We start from the raw sequence: 20532 nt of genomic DNA on the forward strand, positions 1-20532 counted from the left end.
TGTGCTTTTGGAGAGTGTTTCGGGAATTTCTCTTTATTTCTTTCAATAGAACTATTTGATGAGAGAGGGCAGAGGGAGCTTCACTTGGTTTCCAAACCCCCCCCCAGTCTCTGTGATCGGCGATTCGGAAGGATCCTCGCTTTTCAACTGACGCCGGGAATGTGTGACTACCCGTTGTGAAAGGATTCCCATTCTGTGTCTGACTACCGGCCTATGTAATGGACGGTGTCGATAGAGATTCACTGTTGATTGGTCCTATTTTTCCAGAATAGACGATGGGGCGAGCGAGCATTGTTCTATCTACTGTTTCAAAGCGGTCTTGAAACAATTTCAAAAGAGGAAGAGGTATGGGTTAGCCACACAGAAGATACATACACACCGGACTGAAGCTCCCTCCACTCCATCCCATTTCACACTTCGAGGGTCAGAAACATAGAGCAGCTAACTCCACACCGACCCATCACACACTCCCGGGGTCTGTCACACTGTGAATATCCCTACGCACGGTCCCATCACACACGAACTTGGTCAGACACAGAGTGAATCTCCCTCCACACCGTCCCATCACACAGTACCACTGTCAGACACAGAGTGAATCTCCCTCCACACCGTCCCATCACACAGTACCACGGTCAGACACAATAGGAATTTCCAACCGCACCGTCCCATCACACAGTACCGGGGTCAGTCACAGAGGGAATCTCCCTCCACACCGTCCCATCACAGTCGACCAGGATCAGACTCAGAGGGATTCTCCCACCACACCGCCCCATCACAGAGTACCACTGTCAGGCACAGAATGAATCTCCATCCACACCGTCCCATCACACAGTACCACGGTCAGACACAATAGGAATTTCCCACCGCACCGTCCCATCACACAGTACCCGGGTCAGTCACAGAGGGAATCTCCCTCCGCACCGTCCCATCATACAGTACCACTGTCAGAGACAGAGTGAATCTCCCTCCACACCGTCCGATCACCGACGACCAGGATCAGACACAGAGGGATTCTCCCTCCACACCGCCCCATCACACAGTACCACGGTCAGACAGAATAGGAATTTCCCAACGCAACGTCCCATCCCACGTTCCCGGGGTCAGACACAGTGTTAATCTCCCTCCACACCGTCCCATCACACAGTTCCGGGGTCAGTCACAGAGGGAATCTCCCTCCACACCGTCCCATGACACAGTACCACTGTCAGACACAGAGTGAATCTCCCTCCACACCGCCCCATCACACAGTACCACGGTCAGACACAAAAGGAATTTCCCACCGCACCGTCCCATCACACATTACCGGTTTCAGACACATGGTGAAACTCTTTCCACACCATCCCATCACTAACTCTCGGTGTCTGTGACACTGTGAATTTCCATACACCCTGTCCCATCACATACTCCCAGGATAGTAGACACAGTGATTCTCGCCCCACACCGTCCCATCACTCACTTCCGGGGTCTGACACATGATGAATCTCCCTCTGCTCCGAACCATCACACACCACCGGGGTCAGTCAGAGAGGGATTTACCCTCCACTCCGTCCTATCACATAGTACCAGCGTGTGAGATATGGTGAAACTCCCTCCGCACCGTCCAATCAGACACTCCCGTAATTAGACTCAGAGTGAAGTACCCTCCACACCGTCCCATCACACTCTCCCATTATCAAGCAGAGTGAAGCTCCCTCCACAGAGTACCATCACACCCTCCCGGGGTCAGACCCGGAGTGAATCGCCCTCCACACCGTCCCATCACACACTCCTGGGGTCAGACACAGAGTGAAGCTCCCTCCACAGCGTCCCATCACACACTCCTGGGGTCAGACCCGGAGTGAATCTCCCTCCACACCGTCCCATCACACACTCCTGGGGTCAGACACAGAGTGAATCTCCATCTGCAGCGTCCCATCACACACTCCCGGGGTCAGTAAAAATTGGAACACTCTCCATACTGTGCAATCACATATTCCCGGCGTCAAACTCATTGTGAAGCTCCATCCACTCCGGCCCATTACACACTACCGGTATCAGACAGAGAGCTTAAATGCCTCCATTTGCCTCATGGAAAAGGGTAGAAACAGAGAGGACACAGAAAATGTTTAAGTGGGGAACGACAGATTAAGAGGATATAAGTTTAGAACATGTGGATGTGAATTGGGATGATGTTACTGCAGGGAAATGTACTGTGGATATTTGATCGATGTTAAGGGATGTCTTGCAGGAGGTGAGGGTTAAATTTGTTCCGGTGAGGAAGATAAAGAATGGTAGGGTGAAGGCACGATGGTGACAAGTGCGGTGGAGAATCTAGTCAGGTGGAAGTAGGAAGCATACATGAGGTTTAGGAAGCAGGGATCAAATGGGTCTATTGAGGATTATTGGATAGCTAGAAAGGAACTTAAGAAGTGTCTGAGGAGAGCAAGAAGGGGGCATGAAAAGAGGAGGGTTAACGAAAACCCCAGTCCCGAAGAATTGTCTTCGGTATTCACCTCTGAGTGGGAACTTGATGACGGTGAGGACAATATGAGTGAGGTTAAAGTTCTGGAGCATGTTGATATTAAGGGGGAGGAGTTGGAGTTGTAAAAATACATTATGACGGATAGGTCGCCGGGGCCTGATGGAATATTCCCCAGTCTGCTCCCCGAGGCGAGGGAAGAGATTTTTGAGCCTCTGGCTAGGATCTTTATGTCCTCGTTGTCCACAGGAATGGTACCGGAGGATTGGAGGGAGGCGAATGTTGTCCCTTTGTTCAAAAAAGGTAGTAGGGATAGTCCGGGTAATCATAGACCAGCGAGCCTTACGTCTGTGGTGGGAAAGCTGTTGGAAAAGATTCTTAGAGACAGGATCTATCAGGGACAGTCAGCATCGCTTTGTGAAGTGCAGATGTTTCCTAACAAGCCTAATAGAGTTTTTTGAGGAGGTGACCAGGCATATAGTTGAGGGCAGTGCAGTGGATCTGATCTACATGCTTTTAGCAAGGTTCCATACGGTAGGCGTGTTCAGAACGTCAGAAGGCTTAGGATCCGGGGACGTTTGTCCCGATGAATTCCGAATTGTCTTATCTGCAGAAAGCAGAGGATTGTGGTTCAGAGAGAAAATTCTGATTGGAAGGTTGTGTCTACTGGTGTCCCACAAGGATCAGTTCGTGGACCACTACTTTTTGTGATTTTTTTGACGACCTGGATGTGGGGGTAGAAGGGTGGGTTGGTAAGTTTGCAGACGACATAAAGTTTGGTTGTGTTGTCGACAGTGTAGAGGATTCAGAGAGACATTGATAGGAATCACAACTGGGCTGATAATTGGCAGATGGAGTTCAACACGGAGAAGTCTGAGGTTTTGCACTTTGGAAAGGCAAACTCCAAGGCAGAGTACAAAGTAAATCGCAGGATACCTGTTACTGTGGATGGGCAGAGGGATCTGGGAGTACATGTCCAGAGAACCCTGAAAATTGCCTCACAGCAGATAGGGTAGTTAAGAAATCCAGTGAAGTGTTACCTTTCGTAGGTCGGGGGATAGAGTTTAAGAGCTAATGATGCAGCTCTTTAAAACCTGGTTTGACCACACTTGGAGGATTGTATCCAGTTCTGGTCGCTTCACTTAAGGGAGGATGTGGAAGCATTGTAAATGGTATAGAGGAAATTTACCAGTATGCTGCGTGGTTTAGAGAGCACGCATCATGATCAGAGATTAAGGGAGATAGGGCTTTACTCTCTGTAGAGAAGGAGGATGAGATGAGACATGATAGAGGAATAGGAAATATTAAGAGGAATTGATATCGTTGGCAGCCAGGGCCTCTTTCCCAGGGGACCACTACTCAATACGGGAGGACATGGCTTTAAGGTAAGGGGAGCAACGTTCAAGGGGGATATGAGAGTAAGGTGTTCAGTCAGAGAGTGGCCGATGCTTGGAATGCACTGCCTGAGTCAGTGGTGGACGCAGATACACTAGTGAAATTTAAGAGACTACTAGACAGAGATATGGCGGAATTTAGGGTGGGTGGTATAAGGGTCGGCAGAACATTTTCGACCAACGGCCTGTACTTTTCTGTCCTGTTTTCTGTTCTATGTTCCATAACGGCCCATCAGACACTCCCGGGGTCAGAGACGGTCAAGCTCCTTGCACACCGTTGGAGTTTCTGCTGCCCACTTCCACCGGATGTCGATTTCTCGCTTTTCAGCCTCTGTACGTCTCTGTGTGTACAGACCGGTCGTGTGGTTTCACACCATTTCCTCCCAGTGACTGCAAACTCACCACCTGTACACAGCCCTCTTTCCACTCCCCCCACCTTCCTCTGTTCTATCTCTGGTCTCACACAAACGTATTACCTCTGAGGCAGACACACTGTTGGAGACGACGCTGAAAAAAAACTAGTGATTGCTGAGAGGGAGCGAGGGAGTAAAGAGAGAACTTTGTCTGACCCCGCGAGTGAGAGAATGGACGGTGTTTAAGCAATTTTACTGCGTTTAGCGCAGTTACTATGTGCTGGGACAGCGTTTTGGAAAGTTGACCCTGTGTCTGATGACAGTTATTTGTTTCGGGAAATTCACTCTATGTCTGCCAACAGGACTATTTGATGGGACAGTGCAGAGGGAGCTTCACTCCGACTCTAAACCGCCGAGTCTGCGTGACCGAACGTTTCGGACGGATCTTCACATTACAGTTGACGCCTGGAATGTGTGATGGGCCTGTGTGGAATGATCTCAATTTCAGTGTCTGTCTACCGTAGTATGTAATGTACGGTGTAGAGAGAGATTCACTGTTCATTGGCCCTTTTTTCAGAGCAGACGATGGGGCGAAGCAACATTGTTCCAACTCTGTTTCAAAGCATCTTGAAATAAATTCAAAAGAGAAAGAGAGATGTTTAATATATCCACACGAAAGTGAAGCTCCCTCCACTCAATCCGATTTTATACTTCGGGGTTCAGAGACACAGAGAAGATCCCTCCACTCCGTATCACCACATAGACCCGGGGTCAGTCACAGATTGAAGCTCCCTGCAAACCGTTCATCACACACTCCCGATGTCAGACACAGAATGAATCTCGCTCCACAGGGTCCAAACACACACTCCCGGGGTCAGACACAGAGTGAACCTCCGTCCACACCGTCCCATCACAAACTCTCGGGATCAGACATAGAGTGAATCTCGCTCCCCACCGTCCCAACATACACTCCCGGGGTCAGACACAGAGTGAATCTCCAACCAACCCGTCCCATCACACACTCCCGGGGTCAGATACCCGGTGAGGCTCATTCCACACCGTACCGTCACTCGCACCCGGGGTCACGCACAGAGTAAATCTCCCTCCACACCGTCCCATCACAGACTCCCGGGGTCAGACACAGAGTGAATCTCCCTCAACACCGTCCCAGCCCACACTCACGGGGTCAGACACAGAGTGAATCTCCCTCCACACCGTCCCATCACACACTCCCGGGGTCAGACACAGAGTGAATCTCCCTCCACACCGTCCCATCACAGACTCCCGGGGTCAGACACAGAGTGAATCTCCCTCAACACCGTCCCAGCCCACACTCACGGGGTCAGACACAGAGTGAATCTCCCTCCACACCGTCCCATCACACACTCCCGGGGTCAGACACAGAGTGAATCTCCCTCCACACAGTCCCATCACACACTCCCGGGGTCAGTCACAGAGCGAATCACCCACCACACGGTCCCATCACACACGCACGGGGTCAGACACAGAGTGAAGCTCCCTCCACCCCGTTCCATCACACACTCCCGGGTTCAGACACAGAGTGAATCTCCCTCCTCACCGTCCCATCACACACCCCCGGGGTCAGGCACGGAGTGAATCACCCTCCACCCCGTCCGTTCACACATACCCGGGGTCAGACACAGAGTGAATCTCCCTCCTCACCGTCCCATCACACACCCCAGTGGTCAGACACAGTGTGAATCTCCCTCCACACCGTCCCATCACACACTCCCGGGGTCAGGCACAGAGTGAATGTCCCTCCACGCCGTCCCATCACACACACCCGGGGTCAGACACAGAGTGAATCTCCCTCTTTACCGTCCCATCACTCACTCCCGGGGTCAGACACAGAGTGAATCCCCCTCCACTCCGTACCATCACAGACTCCCGGGGTCAGACACAGAGTGAATCTCCCTCAACACCGTCCCAGCCCACACTCACGGGGTCAGACACAGAGTGAATCTCCCTCCACACCGTCCCATCACACACTCCCGGGGTCAGACACAGAGTGAATCTCCCTCCACACAGTCCCATCACACACTCCCGGGGTCAGACACAGAGTGAAGTTCCCTCCACCACGTTCCATCACACACTCCCGGGTTCAGACACAGAGTGAATCTCCCTCCTCACCGTCCCATCACACACACCCGGGGTCAGGCACGGAGTGAATCACACTCCACCCCGTCCATTCACACACTCCCGGTGTCAGACACAGAGTGAATCTCCCTCCTCACCGTCCCATAACACACCCCAGGGGTCAGACACAGTGTGAATCTCCCTCCACACCGTCCCATCACACACTCCCGGGGTCAGGCACAGAGTGAATCTCCCTCCACGCCGTCCCATCACACACTCCCGGGGTCAGACACAGAGTGAATCTCCCTCCTTACCTTCCCATCACTCACTCCCGGGGTCAGACCCGGAGTGAATCTCCCTCCACACCGTCCCTACATACACTCCCGGAGTCAGACACAGTGTGAATCTCCAACCAACCCGTACTATCACACACACCCGGGGTCAGACACATGGTGAATCTCCCTCCATCCCAGCCCGTTACACACTGCCGGGGTCGGAGATAGAGTGTAATTCCCCCCCCCCCCATACTGTCTGATCACACTCTGCTGGGGTCAGGCACTGAGTGGCGCTCCCTCCTCAACGTCCCATCAAACACTCCGGGATCAGACACAGAGTGAATCCCATGCTCTCCGTTGCATCACACAGTCCCGGGACAGAGACATGGTGAAGCTCCTTCCACACCATCCTATCACACACTCCTTGAGTCAGACACAGAATTTAGCTCCCTCCACAACGTCAGATCACACACCTCCGGGGTCAGACACATGGTCAAGCTCCTTGCAGACCGTTGGTGTTATTTCTGCTCATTTTCCACCGGATATCGATCTCTCGGTTCACAGCTTCTCTACGTCTCAGCGAGTACAGGCCGGTCGTGTGGTTTCACACCATTTCTTCCCAGTGACTGCGAACTCACCACCCCACCATAGCCCTTACTCCCCTCCCCCTCCCTCCTTAGTTCTACTTCTGGTCTCACACACACTTATTGTCTCTGAGACAGAAACACCGTTGGAGACTACAGGAACACTGAAGTGCGGATGATTGGTGAGAGGGGAGAGAGGGAGGGACGGGGGTGGTATTCACTCTCAGTCTGAATCAGTTACTGTGTTATCGGACTGTGAGGCGGCAGATTCAATCTGTGTCTGACCCCGTGAGAGTGTGATAGCGCGGTGTGGACGAGAGTTCACTCTTTGTCTGACCGAGGGATGGTGCGTTGGGGCGGAGTGGACGGAACTTCAATTTGATCCTGACCCCGGGCGTTTCTGGTGGGACCGTGCACAGGGGAGGTTCATTCAGTGTCTAACCCCTCAAATGTGTGATCTAACGTTGTGGAGGGAGTTTCACTCAGTGCCTGACCGCGGGAGTGTAAGGGACGGTGCGGAGCGAGATTCACTCTGTGTCTTACATCGGGAGTGCGTGACGGGACGGAGTGGAGAGAGATTCACTCTGTGTCTGACCCCGGAATCTGTGATGGAACGGTGAGGAAGCAACTTTAATCAGTGTCTAACGCTGTTTGCATGTGCTGGGACTGTGCTTTGCGGTCTAGACTCTGTCTGATACCGGAAATGTGTTTTGGGAGACTGTTTCGGGAATTACTCTTTATTTCTTTCAATAGAACTATTTGATGAGAGAGGGCAGAGGGAGCTTCACTTGGTATCCAAACACGCCCCCCCCCCCCCCAGTCTCTGTGATCGGCTATTCGGAGGGATCCTCGCTTTTCAACTGACGCCGGGAATGTGTGACTACCCGTTGTGAAAGGATTCCCATTCTGTGTCTGACTACCGGCGTATGTAATGGACGGTGTGGATAGAGATTCACTGTTGATTGGTCCTATTTTTTTTCCAGAACAGACGATGGGGCGAGCGAGCCTTCTCCTAACTCCTGTTTCAAAGCGTCTTGAAATAATTTCAAAAGAGGAAGAGGTATGTGTTAGCCACACAGAAGATACATACACACCGGACTGAAGCTCCCTCCACTCCATTCCATTTCATACTTCGACGGTCAGACACACAGAACAGCTAATTCCACACAGACCCATTCACACACTCCCAGGGTCAGACACAGAGTGAATCTCCCTCCACGCCGTCCTATCACACACTCCCGGGGTCAGACACAGAGTGAATCTCCCTCCACACCATCCCATCACACACTCCCGGGGTCAGACACAGAGGGAATCTCCAACCAACCCGTCCCATCACAAACTCCCGGGGTCAGATACCTGGTGAGGCTCATTCCAGACCGGCCCATCACTCGCACCCGGGGTCAGGCACAGAGTAAATCTCCCTCCACACCGTCCCATCACAGACTCCCGGGGTCAGACACAGAGTGAATCCCCCTCAACACCGTCCCAGCCCTCACTCATGGGGTCAGACACAGATTGAATCTCCCTCCACACCGTCCCATCACACACTCCCGGGGTCAGACACAGAGTGAATCTCCCTCCACACAGTCCCATCCCACACTCCCGGGTTAAGTCACAGAGCGAATCACCCACCACACGGTCCCATCACACACTCCCGGGGTCAGACACTAGAGTGAAGCTCCCTCAACACCGTCCCAGCCCACACTCATGGGGTCAGACACAGATTGAATCTCCCTCCACACCGTCCCATCACACACTCCCGGGGTCAGACACAGAGTGAATCTCCCTCCACACAGTCCCATCCCAGACTCCCGGGGTCAGTCACAGAGCGAATCACCCACCACACGGTCCCATCACACACCCCCGGGGTCAGGCACGGAGTGAATCACCCTCCACCCCGTCCATTCACACACTCCCGGGATCAGACACAGAGTGAATCTCCCTCCTCACCGTCCCATCACGCACCCCAGGGATCAGACACAGTGTGAATCTCCCTCCACACCGTCCCATCACACACTCCCGGGGTCAGGCACAGAGTGCATCTCCCTCCACGCCGTCCCATCACACACTCCCGGGGTCAGACACAGAGTGAATCTCCCTCCACACAGTCCCATCACACTTTCCCGGGGTAAGTCACAGAGTGAATCTCCCTCCACACAGTCTCATCACACTTTCCCGGGGTAAGTCACCGAGTGAATCTCCCTCCACAGGGTCCCAACACACACTGCCGGGGTCAGACATAGTGTGAATCTCCCTCTACACCATTCATCACACACACCCGGAGTCAGACACAGTGTGAATCTCCCTCCACACCGTCCCTACATACACTCCCGGAGTCAGACACAGAGTGAATCTCCAACCAACCCGTACTATCACACACATCCGTGGTCAGACACATGGTGAATCTCCCTCCATCCCGGCCCGTTACACACTGCCGGGGTCGGAGATAGAGTGTAATTACCCCCCCCCCCCCCATACTGTCTGATCACACACTGCTGGGGTTAGGCACTGAGTGGCGCTCCCTCCTCAACGTCCCATCAAACACTCCGGGATCAGACACAGTGTGTATTCCATGCACTCCGTTGCATCACACAGTCCCGGGACAGAGACATGGTGAAGCTCCTTCCACACCATCCCATCACACACTCCCGGGGTCAGACACATGGTCAAGCTCCTTGCAGACCGTTGGTGTTATTTCTGCTCATTTTCCACCGGATATCGATCTCTCGGTTCACAGCTTCTCTACGTCTCAGCGAGTACAGGCCGGTCGTGTGGTTTCACACCATTTCCTCCCAGTGACTGCGAACTCACCACCCCACCATAGCCCTTACTCCCCTCCCCCTCCCTCCTTAGTTCTACTTCTGGTCTCACACACAGTTATTGTCTCTGAGACAGAAACACCGTTGGAGACTACAGGAACACTGAAGTGCGGATGATTGGTGAGAGGGGAGAGAGGGAGGGACGGGGGTGGTATTCACTCTCAGTCTGAATCAGTTACTGTGTTATCGGACTGTGAGGCGGCAGATTCAATCTGTGTCTGACCCCGTGAGAGTGTGATAGCGCGGTGTGGACTAGAGTTCACTCTTTGTCTGACCGAGGGATGGTGCGTTGGGGCGGAGTGGACGGAACTTCAATTTGATCCTGACCCCGGGCGTTTCTGGTGGGACCGTGCACAGGGGAGGTTCATTCAGTGTCTAACCCCGCAAATGTGTGATCTAACGTTGTGGAGGGAGTTTCACTCAGTGTCTGACCGCGGGAGTGTAAGGGACGGTGCGGAGCGAGATTCACTCTGTGTCTGACCCCGGGAGTGTGTGACGGGACGGTGCGGAGGGAGAATCACTCTGTATGTGACACCCGTAGTGTGTGATGGAACGGTGAGGAAGCATCTTTAATCAGTGTCTAACGCTGTTTGCATGTGCTGGGACTGTGCTTTGCGGTCTGGACTCTGTCTGATACCGGAAATGTGTTTTGGGAGACTGTTTCGGGTATTACTCTTTATTTCTTTCAATAGAACTATTTGATGAGAGAGGGCAGAGGGAGCTTCACTTGGTTTCTAAACCCCCCAGTCTCTGTGACCTGCGATTCGGAGGCATCCTAGCTTTTCAACTGACGCCGGGAATGTGTGACGACCAGTTGTGAAAGGATTCCCATTCTGTGTCTGACTACCGGCGGATGTAATGGACGGTGTGGATTGAGATTCACTGTTGATTGGTCCTATTTTTCCAGAACAGACGATGGGGCCAGCGAGCATTCTCCTAACTCCTGTTTCAAAGCGTCTTGGAATAATTTCAAAAGAGGAAGAGGTATGTGTCAGCCACACAGAAGGTACATACACACGGACTGAAGCTCCCTCCACTCCATTCCATTTCATACTTCGAGGGTCAGACACACAGCAGCTAATTCCACACTGACCCATTCACACACTCCCAGGGTCATACACAGAGTGAATCTCCCTCCACACCGTCCTATCATTCAATCCCGGGGTTAGACACAATGTGAATCCCCTTCCACACCGTCCCTCCCGTTATCAAGCAGAGTGAAGCTCCCTCCACAGAGTCCCATCACACACTCCCGGGGTCAGACAGGAAGTGAATCTCCCTCCACAGCGTCCCATCACACACTCCTGAGGTCAGACACAGAGTGAATCTCAGTCCACAGCGTCCCATCACACACTCCCGTGGTCAGTAAAAATTGGAACACTCTCCATACTGTGCAATCACATATTCCCGGCGTCAAACGCATGGTGAAGCTCCATTCACTCCGGCCCATTACACACTACCGGTATCAGACAGAGAGTTTAAATGCCTCCATTTGCCTCATGGAAAAGGGTAGAAACTGATAGGACACAGAAAATGCTAAAGTGGGGAACGACAGATTAAGAGGATATAAGTTTAGAACATGCGGTTGTGAATTGGGATGATGTTACTGCAGGGAAATGTACTATGGACATTTGATCGATGTTTAGGGATGCCTTGCAGGAAGTGAGGGTTAATTTTTTTTCCGATGAGGAAGTTAAAGAATGGTAGGGTGAAGGTACGATGGTGATGAGTGCGGTGGAGAATCTAGTCAGGTTGAAGTAGGAAGCATACATGAGGTTTAGGAAGCAGGGATCAGATGGGTCTATTGAGGATTATTGGATAGCAAGAAAGGAACTTAAGAAGTGTCTGAGGAGTGCAAGAAGGGGGCATGAAAAGAGGAGGGTTAACGAAGAATTGTCTTCAGTATTCACCACTGAGTGGGAACTTGATGACGGTGTGGACTATATGAGTGAGGTTGATGTTCTGGAGCATGTTGATATTAAGGGAGAGGACGAGTTGGAGTTGTAAAAATACATTAGGACGGATAAGTCAGCGGGGACTGGAGGTATATTCCCCAGGCTGCTTCCTGAGGCGAGGGAAGAGATTTTTGAGCCTCTGGCTAGGATCGTTATGTCCTCGTTGTCCACAGGAATGGTACTGGAGGATTGGAGGGATGCGAATTTTGTCCCTTTGTTCAAAAAAGATAGTAGGGATAGTCTGCGTATTAACGACCAGTGAGCCTTATGTCTGTGGTGGGAAAGCTGTTGGAAAAGATTCTTAGAGATAGGATCTATCAGGGACAGTCAGCCTCGCGTTGTGAAGGGCAGATATTGCCTAACAAGCCTGATAGAGTTTTTTGAGGAGGTGACCAGGCATATAGATGAGGGCAGTGCAGTGGATGTGATCTACATGCTTTTAGCAATGTTCCATACGGTAGGCGTGTTCAGAAAGTCAGAAGGCATAGGATCCGGGGAGGTTTGTCCCGATGGATTCCGAATTGTCTTAGCTGCAGAAAGCAGAGGATTGTGGTTCAGAGAGTAAATTCTGATTGGAAGTTTGTGTCTAGTGGTGTCCCACAAGGATCGGTTCGTGGACCACTACTTTTTGTGATTTTTTGAACGACCTGGATGTGGGGGTAGAAGGGTGGGTTGGTAAGTTTGCGGACGACACAAAGTTTGGTGGTGTTGTAGACAGTGTAGAGGATTCAGAGAGACATTGATAGTATTCAGAAGTGTGCTGAGAATTGGCAGATGGAGTTCAACACGGAGAAGTCTGAGGTTGTGCACTTTGGTAAGACAAACTGCAAGGCCGAGTACAAAGTAAATGGCAGGATACCTGTTACTGTGGATGAGCAGAGGGATCTGGGAGTACATGTCCAGAGAACCCGGAAAATTGCCTCACAGCAGATAGGGTAGTTATGAAATCCTGTGAAGTGTTAGCTTTCGTAGGTCGGGGGATAGAGTTTAAGAGCTAATGATGCAGCTCTTTAAAACCTGGTTTGGCCACACTTGGAGTATTGTATCCAGTTCTGGTCGCTTCACTTAAGGGAGGATGTGGAAGCATTGTCAATGGTATAGAGGAAATTTACCAGTATGCTGCGTGGTTTAGAGAGCACGCATCATGATCAGAGATTAAGGGAGATAGGGCTTTACTCTCTGTAAAGAAGGAGGATGAGAGGAGACATGATAGAGGAACAGGAAATATTAAGAGGAATTGATATCGTTGGCAGCCAGGGCCTCTTTCCCAGGGGACCACTACTCAATACGGGAGGACATGGCTTTAAGGTAAGGGGAGCAATGTTCAAGGGGGATATGAGAGTAAGGTGTTCAGTCAGAGAGTGGCCGGTGCTTGGAATGCACTGCCTGAGTCAGTGGTGGACGCAGATACACTAGTGAAATTTAAGAGACTGCTAGACAGAGATGTGGCGAAATTTAGGGTGGGGGGTATAAGGGTCTGCAGAACATTTTCGACCAACGGCCTGTACTTTTCTGACCTGTTTTCTGTTCTATGTTCCATAACGGCCCATCAGACACTCCCGGGGTCAGAGACGGTCAAGCTCCTTGCACACCGTTGGAGTTTCTGCTGCCCACTTCCACCGGATGTCGATTTCTCGCTTTTCAGCCTCTGTACGTCTCTGTGTGAGTACAGACCGGTCGTGTGGTTTCACACCATTTCCTCCCAGTGACTGGAAACTCGCCACCTGTCCGCAGCCCTCTTTCCACTCCCCCACCCTCCTCTGTTCTATCTCTGGTCTCACACAAACGTATTACCTCTGAGACAGACACACTGTTGGAGACGACGCTGAAAAAAACTAGAGATTGCTGAGAGGAGCGAGGGAGTGAAGAGAGACTTTGTCTGACCCCGCGAGTGAGAGAATGGACGGTGTTTAAGCAATTTTACTGCGTTTAGCGCAGTTACTATGTGCTGGGACAGCGTTTTGGAAAGTTGACCCTGTGTGTGATGACAGTAATGTGTTTCGGGAAATTCACTCTATGTCTGCCAACAGGACTATTTGATGGGACAGTGCAGAGGGAGCTTCACTCCGACTCTAAACCGCCGAGTCTGCGTGACCGAACGTTTCGGACGGATCTTCACATTACAGTTGACGCCTGGAATGTGTGATGGGCCTGTGTGAAATGATCTCAATTTCAGTGTCTGACTACCGGCGTATGTAATGGACAGTGTAGAGAGAGATTCACTGTTCATTGGCCCTATTTTTCAGAGCAAACGATGGGGCGAAGCAACATTGTTCTAACTCTGTTTCAAAGCATCTTGAAATAAATTCAAAAGAGAAAGAGAGATGTTTAATATATCCACACGAAAGTGAAGCTCCCTCCACTCAATCTGATTTTATACTTCGGGGTTCAGAGACACAGAGAAGCTCCCTCCACTCCATCTCACCACATACACCCGGGGTCAGTCACAGATTGAAGCTCCCTGCAAACCGTTCATCACACGCTCCAGATGTCAGACACAGAGTGAATCCCGCTACACCAGGGTCCCTTCACACACTCCCGGGTTCAGACACAGAGTGAATCTCGCTCCCCACCGTCCCAAAATACACTCCCGGGGTCAGACACAGAGTGAAACTCCCTCCACACTGTCCCTTCACACACTCCCGGGTTCAGACACAGAGTGAATGTCCCTCCACACCGTCCCATCACACACTTCCGGGGTCAGACACAGAGCGAATCTCCCTCCACACTGTCCCATCAGACACTCCCGAGGTCCTACACAGAGTGAAACTCCCTCCACATCACCCCATCACACACTCCCGGTGTCAGACACAGAGTGAATCTCCAACCAACCCGACCCATCACACAATCCCGGGGTTAGATAACTGGTGAGGCTCATTCCACACCGTCCCATCACACACTGCCGGGGTCAGACACAGAGTGGATCTCCCTCCACCCGGTCCCATCATACACTCCCTGTGTCAGATACATGGTTCCCTCCACAGAGTCACCATGCACAATCCCGGGGTCCGACACAGAACGAAGGTCCTTACACACCGTCCCATCACACACTCCCGGGGTCAGACACATGGTGAATCTCCCTCCCTCCGGCCCGTTACACACTGCCGGGGTCGGACATAGAGTGTAATTCCCCCCCATACTGTCTGATCGCACACTGCTGGGGTCAGGTACTGAGTGAAGCTCTCTCCTCAATGTCCCATCACACACTCCCGGAGTCAGACACAGAATGAATCCCATGCACTCCGTCCCATCACACACTCCCGAGACAGAGAGCATGGTGAAGCTCCTTGCACACTATCCTATCACATACTCCTGAGTCGGACACAGAATTTAGCTCCCTCTACAACGTCAGACACAGAATTTAGCTCCCTCCACAACGTCAGATCACACACATCCGGGGTCAAACACATGGTCAAACTCCTTGCAGACCGTTGGTGTTATTTCTGCTCATTTCCACCGGATATTGATCTCTCCATTCTCAGCTTCTCTACGTCTCTGCGAGTAGAGGCCGGTCACACCCCTTTCTCCCAGTGACTGCCAACTCACCAGCCCTCCACAGCCGTCACTCCCCTCCCCCTCCCTCCTCAGTTCTACCTCTGGTCTCAAGCACACTTAATATCTCTGAGACAGACACACTGTTGGGGACTACAGGAACGCTGGTGTGCTGGTGATTGGTGAGAGGGGAGAGAGGGAGTGAAGAGGGAGATTCGCTGTGTTTCTGAATCCGTTACTGTGCTACCGGACAGTGAGGCGGCAGATGCACTCTGTTGCTGACCCCGGGATGGGCCGCGGTGGAGGGGGCTGCACTGATGTTTGACACCGGGAGTGTTCGTGCCCAGGGCGCAACCTCTCTCCTCTCTCTCTCTCTCTCTCTCTCTCTCTCTCTCTCTCTCATCTCTCTCTCTCTCTCCCTCTCTCTCTCTCTCTCTCTCTCTCTCTCTCTCTCACACACACACAACACACACACACACCCTCCCCCCCCCCCCCCACACACACACACACACACACACACACACACACACACACACACACACACACACACACACACACCCGGCACATCGCCCCCCACATCACCACCCCCGTTAGCCACTTCCCTCACCCCCATTTCAAAAAACTCCACTTCCTTTCACTTCCCCCCTTTGCTTTCTGTGAAGGATGGAACTAATCCCCCACTGTCCAGTGGACCTCGACTTTCCCGGGAACCCAAACACGTCCTTGGCCCATTTCAGTCCGGTAACGTTTACTTTGAGCGGGAGAGAATGGAGCAGCGAGGGTGAGAAGTTTAGTGAGGACGGCAGGGAGATAGAAATGCCGAGGAGAGAATGGGAGCGGATTATAAAGGAGAGAGCTGGTGAGATGGGCGAAATTGAATCTCTCCAACCATCCCCCCTCTCTACCCCCTCTCTCTCCATTCTTTCCCCAGTCATTGCCCTCCCCTTCGTTCAGTGATACATCTTTCTGCCCACTGTAAATCACGAATGTCTTTCCACCAAACCCTAAACTTGCCCTCACACCCTCCTCCTTCTGTTCTCCCCACTCTCACTAACCATATAACATATAACATATACAATCACAGCACGGAAACAGGCCATCTCGGCCCTCCTAGTCCGTGCCCGAACTCTTAATCTCACCTAGTCCCACCGACCCGCACACAGCCCATAACCCTCCACTCCTTTCCTGTCCATATACCTATCCAATTTACCTTAAATGACACAACTGAACTGGCCTCTACTACTTCTACAGGAAGCTCATTGCACACAGCTATCACTCTCTGAGTAAAGAAATACCCCCTCGTGTTTCCCTTAAACTTTGCCCCCTAACTCACAAATCATGTCCTCTCGTTTGAATCTCCCCTACTCTCAATGGAAACAGCGTATTCACGTCAACTCTATCTATCCTCTCAAAATTTTAAATACCTCGATCAAATCCCCCCTCAACATTCTACGCTCCAATGAATAGAGACCTAACTTGTTCAACCTTTCTCTGTAACTTAAGTGCTGAAACCCAGGTAACATCCTAGTAAATCGTCTCTGCACTATCTCTAATTTATTGATATCTTTCCTATAATTCAGTGACCAGAACTGTACACAATATTCCAAATTTGGCCTTACCAATGCCTTGTACAATTTTAACATTACATCCCAACTTCTGTACTGAATGCTCTGATTTATAAAGGCCAGCGTTCCAAAAGCCATCTTCAACCATCCTATCTACATGAGACTCAACCTTCAGGGAACTATGCACTGTTATTCCTAGATCTCTCTGTTCCACTGCATTCCTCAATGCCCCTACCATTTACCCTGTATGTTCTATTATTTGAATTATTCCGCCAAAATGTAGAACCTCACACTTCTCAGCATTAAAGTCCATCTGCCAACGTTCAGCCCATTCTTCTAACCGGCATAAATCTCCCCCTGCAAGCTTTGTAAAACCACCTCATTATCCACAACACCTCCCACCTTAGTATCATCGGCATACTTACTAATCCAATTTACCACCACCATCATCCAGATCATTTATGTATATTACAAACAACATTGGGCCCAAAACAGATCTCCGAGGCACCCCGCTAGTCACCAGCCTCCATCCCGATAAACAATTATCCACCACTACTCTCTGGCATCTCCCATCTAGCCGCTGTTGAATCCATTTTATTACTGCAGCATTAATACCTAACGACTGAACCTTCTTAACTACCCTTCCATGTGGAACTTTGTCAAAATCCTTGTTGAAGTCCATATAGACTACATCCAGTGCCTTACCCTCGTCAACATTCCTCGTAACTTCTTCAAAAAATTCAATAAGGTTTGCCAAACATGACCTTCCACGCACAAATCCATGCTGGCTACTCCTAATCAGATCCTGTCTATCCAGATAATTATAAATACTATCTCTAAGAATACTCTCCATTAGCTTACACACTATAATTTCTAGGCTTACTTCTAGAACCCTTTTTAAACAATGGAACCACATGAGCAATACGCCAATCCTCCGGCACAATCCCCGTTTCTAATGACATCTGAAAGATCTCCGTCAGAGCTCCTGCTATACCTACACAAACATCCCTCAAGGTCCTGGGGAATATCATGTCAGAACCCGGAGATTTTATCCGTTTTTAAATTTCTTAAAAGCGCCAGTACTTCCCACCTCTTTAATTGTCATAGGTTCCATAACTTCCTTACTTGTTTCCCACCACCTTAAACTACTCTTCCCCCCGCAATCTCATAGGTCCAGACCACCCCTCTCACACACTGAATGCCCTTTTCCCGCAGCACTTCCTCCCCCTGCTCTCGGCTCCTGTATTTATCAGCTGCTCAACTGGAGATTGTTGTGTCGGGCTGATTCACTTGTCAACACGGGCTTCCTCTGACCACTGTTACTTCCCCACGCTGAGCTCAGAGCCGCAGAGGATCCTCGACAGGATGGACGACAGAGGGGCTTTCATGAATGTGAAGTTCACAGAAATGGACTCACCGTCTCCATCGGGAGGTGAGTGTGGCAGAGACGAAGTGAGGGAGATTGAATCTCTTTCTAACCCGGAGAGAGAGTGTGATTGGGGGTTTGTGGATGGAGCTTCACTCTTTGTCTGATCCCGGAGTGTGTCATGGACGGTGTGGAGGGAGCTTCACTCTGTGCCTGACCCCGGGAGTGTGTGATGGGACGGTGTGGAGGGAGATTCACTCTGTGTCCTGATCCCGGGAGTGTGTGATGGGACGGTGCGGAGGGAGATTATCTCTGTGTCTGACAACGGGAATGTCTGATAGAAAGATAGAAACATCGAAAACCTACAGCACAATACAGGGCCTTCGGCCCACCAACTTGTACCGAATACGCCCCTGCTTTAGAAATTACTCGATTTACCTATAGCCCTCTATTTTTCTAAGTTCCATGTACCAATCCAAAAGCACCTGAAAATACCCTATCGTATCCGCCTCCACCATCATTGCCGTCAGCAGAATTCCACGCACTTACCACTCTTTCGTAAAAAAATTACCCCTGATGTCATTTAAAAAATGGATAGGTATATGGACAGGAGAGGAATGGAGAGTTTATGGGCTGAGTGCAGGTAGGTGGGAGTTGGTGAGAGTAAGCGTTCGGCAACGACTAGAAGAGCCGAGATGGCCTGTTTCCGTGCTGTAATTGTTATATGGTTATATGGTCTCCTCTGTACCCTACCCCCACCTCCTTAAACCTGTGTTCTCTTGTGGCAACCATTTCATCCCTGGGAAAAAGCCTTTGACTATCCACACGATCAATCCCTCTCATCATCTTATACACCTCTATCAGGTCACCTCTTATCCTCCATTGCTCCGAGGAAAAGAGGCGGAACACCTCCTCTGCAACTGGATCTAGACTTCCTGACTAGGGGAGCAGCATCTCCAACACTCGGGAGCAGCATCTCCAACACCATCACACTGAGCACGGGGGCTCCCCAGGTGTGCGTGCTCAGTCCACTGGCTGTTCACTCTGCTGACCCACGACTGTGCTGCAACACACAGCTCGAACCACATCATCAAGTTCGCCGATGACATCACCGTGGTGGATCTCAACAGCAAGAACAACGAGTCAGCTTACAGAGAGGAGGTGCAGAGCGGCTAACGGACTGGTGCAGAGCCAACAACCTGTCTCTTAATGTGAACAAAGCAGAAGAGGTCGTTGTTGACTACAGGAGGGGCACGGAACGACCACTCCCCCCGCTGGACATAGATGGCTCCTTGGTAGAGATCGTAAAGAGCACCAAATTCCTTGGTGTTCACCTGGCGGAGAATCTCACCTGGTCCCTCAAACGCCAACCTCCATAGCAAAGAAAGCCCAGTAGCGTCTCTACTTTCTCCGAAGGCTGAGGAAAGTCCATCACCTACCCCCGCACCCCCATACGCATCACTTCTACAGGGGTTGTATTGAGAGCGTCCTGAGCAACTGCATCACTACCTGGTTCGGAAATTGCACCATCTCAGATCGCAAGACCATGCAGCGGATAGTGAGGTCAGCTGAGAAGACCATCGGGGTCTCTCTTCCCGCCATCACGGACAATTACACTACACGCCTGCATCCGCAAAGGAAACAGCATTATGGAGGATCCCATACACCCTTCATACAATCACTTCGCCCTCCTGCCGTCTGGGAAAAGGCTCCGAAGCATTCGGGCACTCACGACCCAGACTGTGTAACAGTTTCTTCCCTCAAGATATCAGACCTCCTCAAAACCCGAAGCCTGGACTGACACTTTGTCCTATTGTCCTGTTTTAATAATTTATTGTAATGCCTGCACTCTTTTTGCGCACTTTTTGCAGTCCAGTGTAGGTCTGTAGTCCAGTGTAGGTCTGTAGTCTAGTGTAGGTCTGTAGTCCCAGTGTAGGTCTGTAGTCCAGTGTAGGTCTGTAGTCTAGTGTAGGTCTGTAGTCTAGTGTAGGTCTGTAGTCCAGTGTAGGTCTGTAATCCAGTGTAGGTCTGTAGTCTAGTGTAGGTCTGTAGTCCAGTGTAGGTCTGTAGTCCAGTGTAGGTCTGTAGTCTAGTGTAGGTCTGTAGTCCAGTGTAGGTCTGTAGTCCAGTGTAGGTCTGTAGTCTAGTGTAGGTCTGTAGTCTAGTGTAGGTCT

The sequence above is a fragment of the Hemitrygon akajei genome, unplaced genomic scaffold (genome assembly GCF_048418815.1).
Source record: "Hemitrygon akajei unplaced genomic scaffold, sHemAka1.3 Scf000071, whole genome shotgun sequence".
NCBI classification, from domain to species: Eukaryota; Metazoa; Chordata; class Chondrichthyes; order Myliobatiformes; family Dasyatidae; genus Hemitrygon; species Hemitrygon akajei.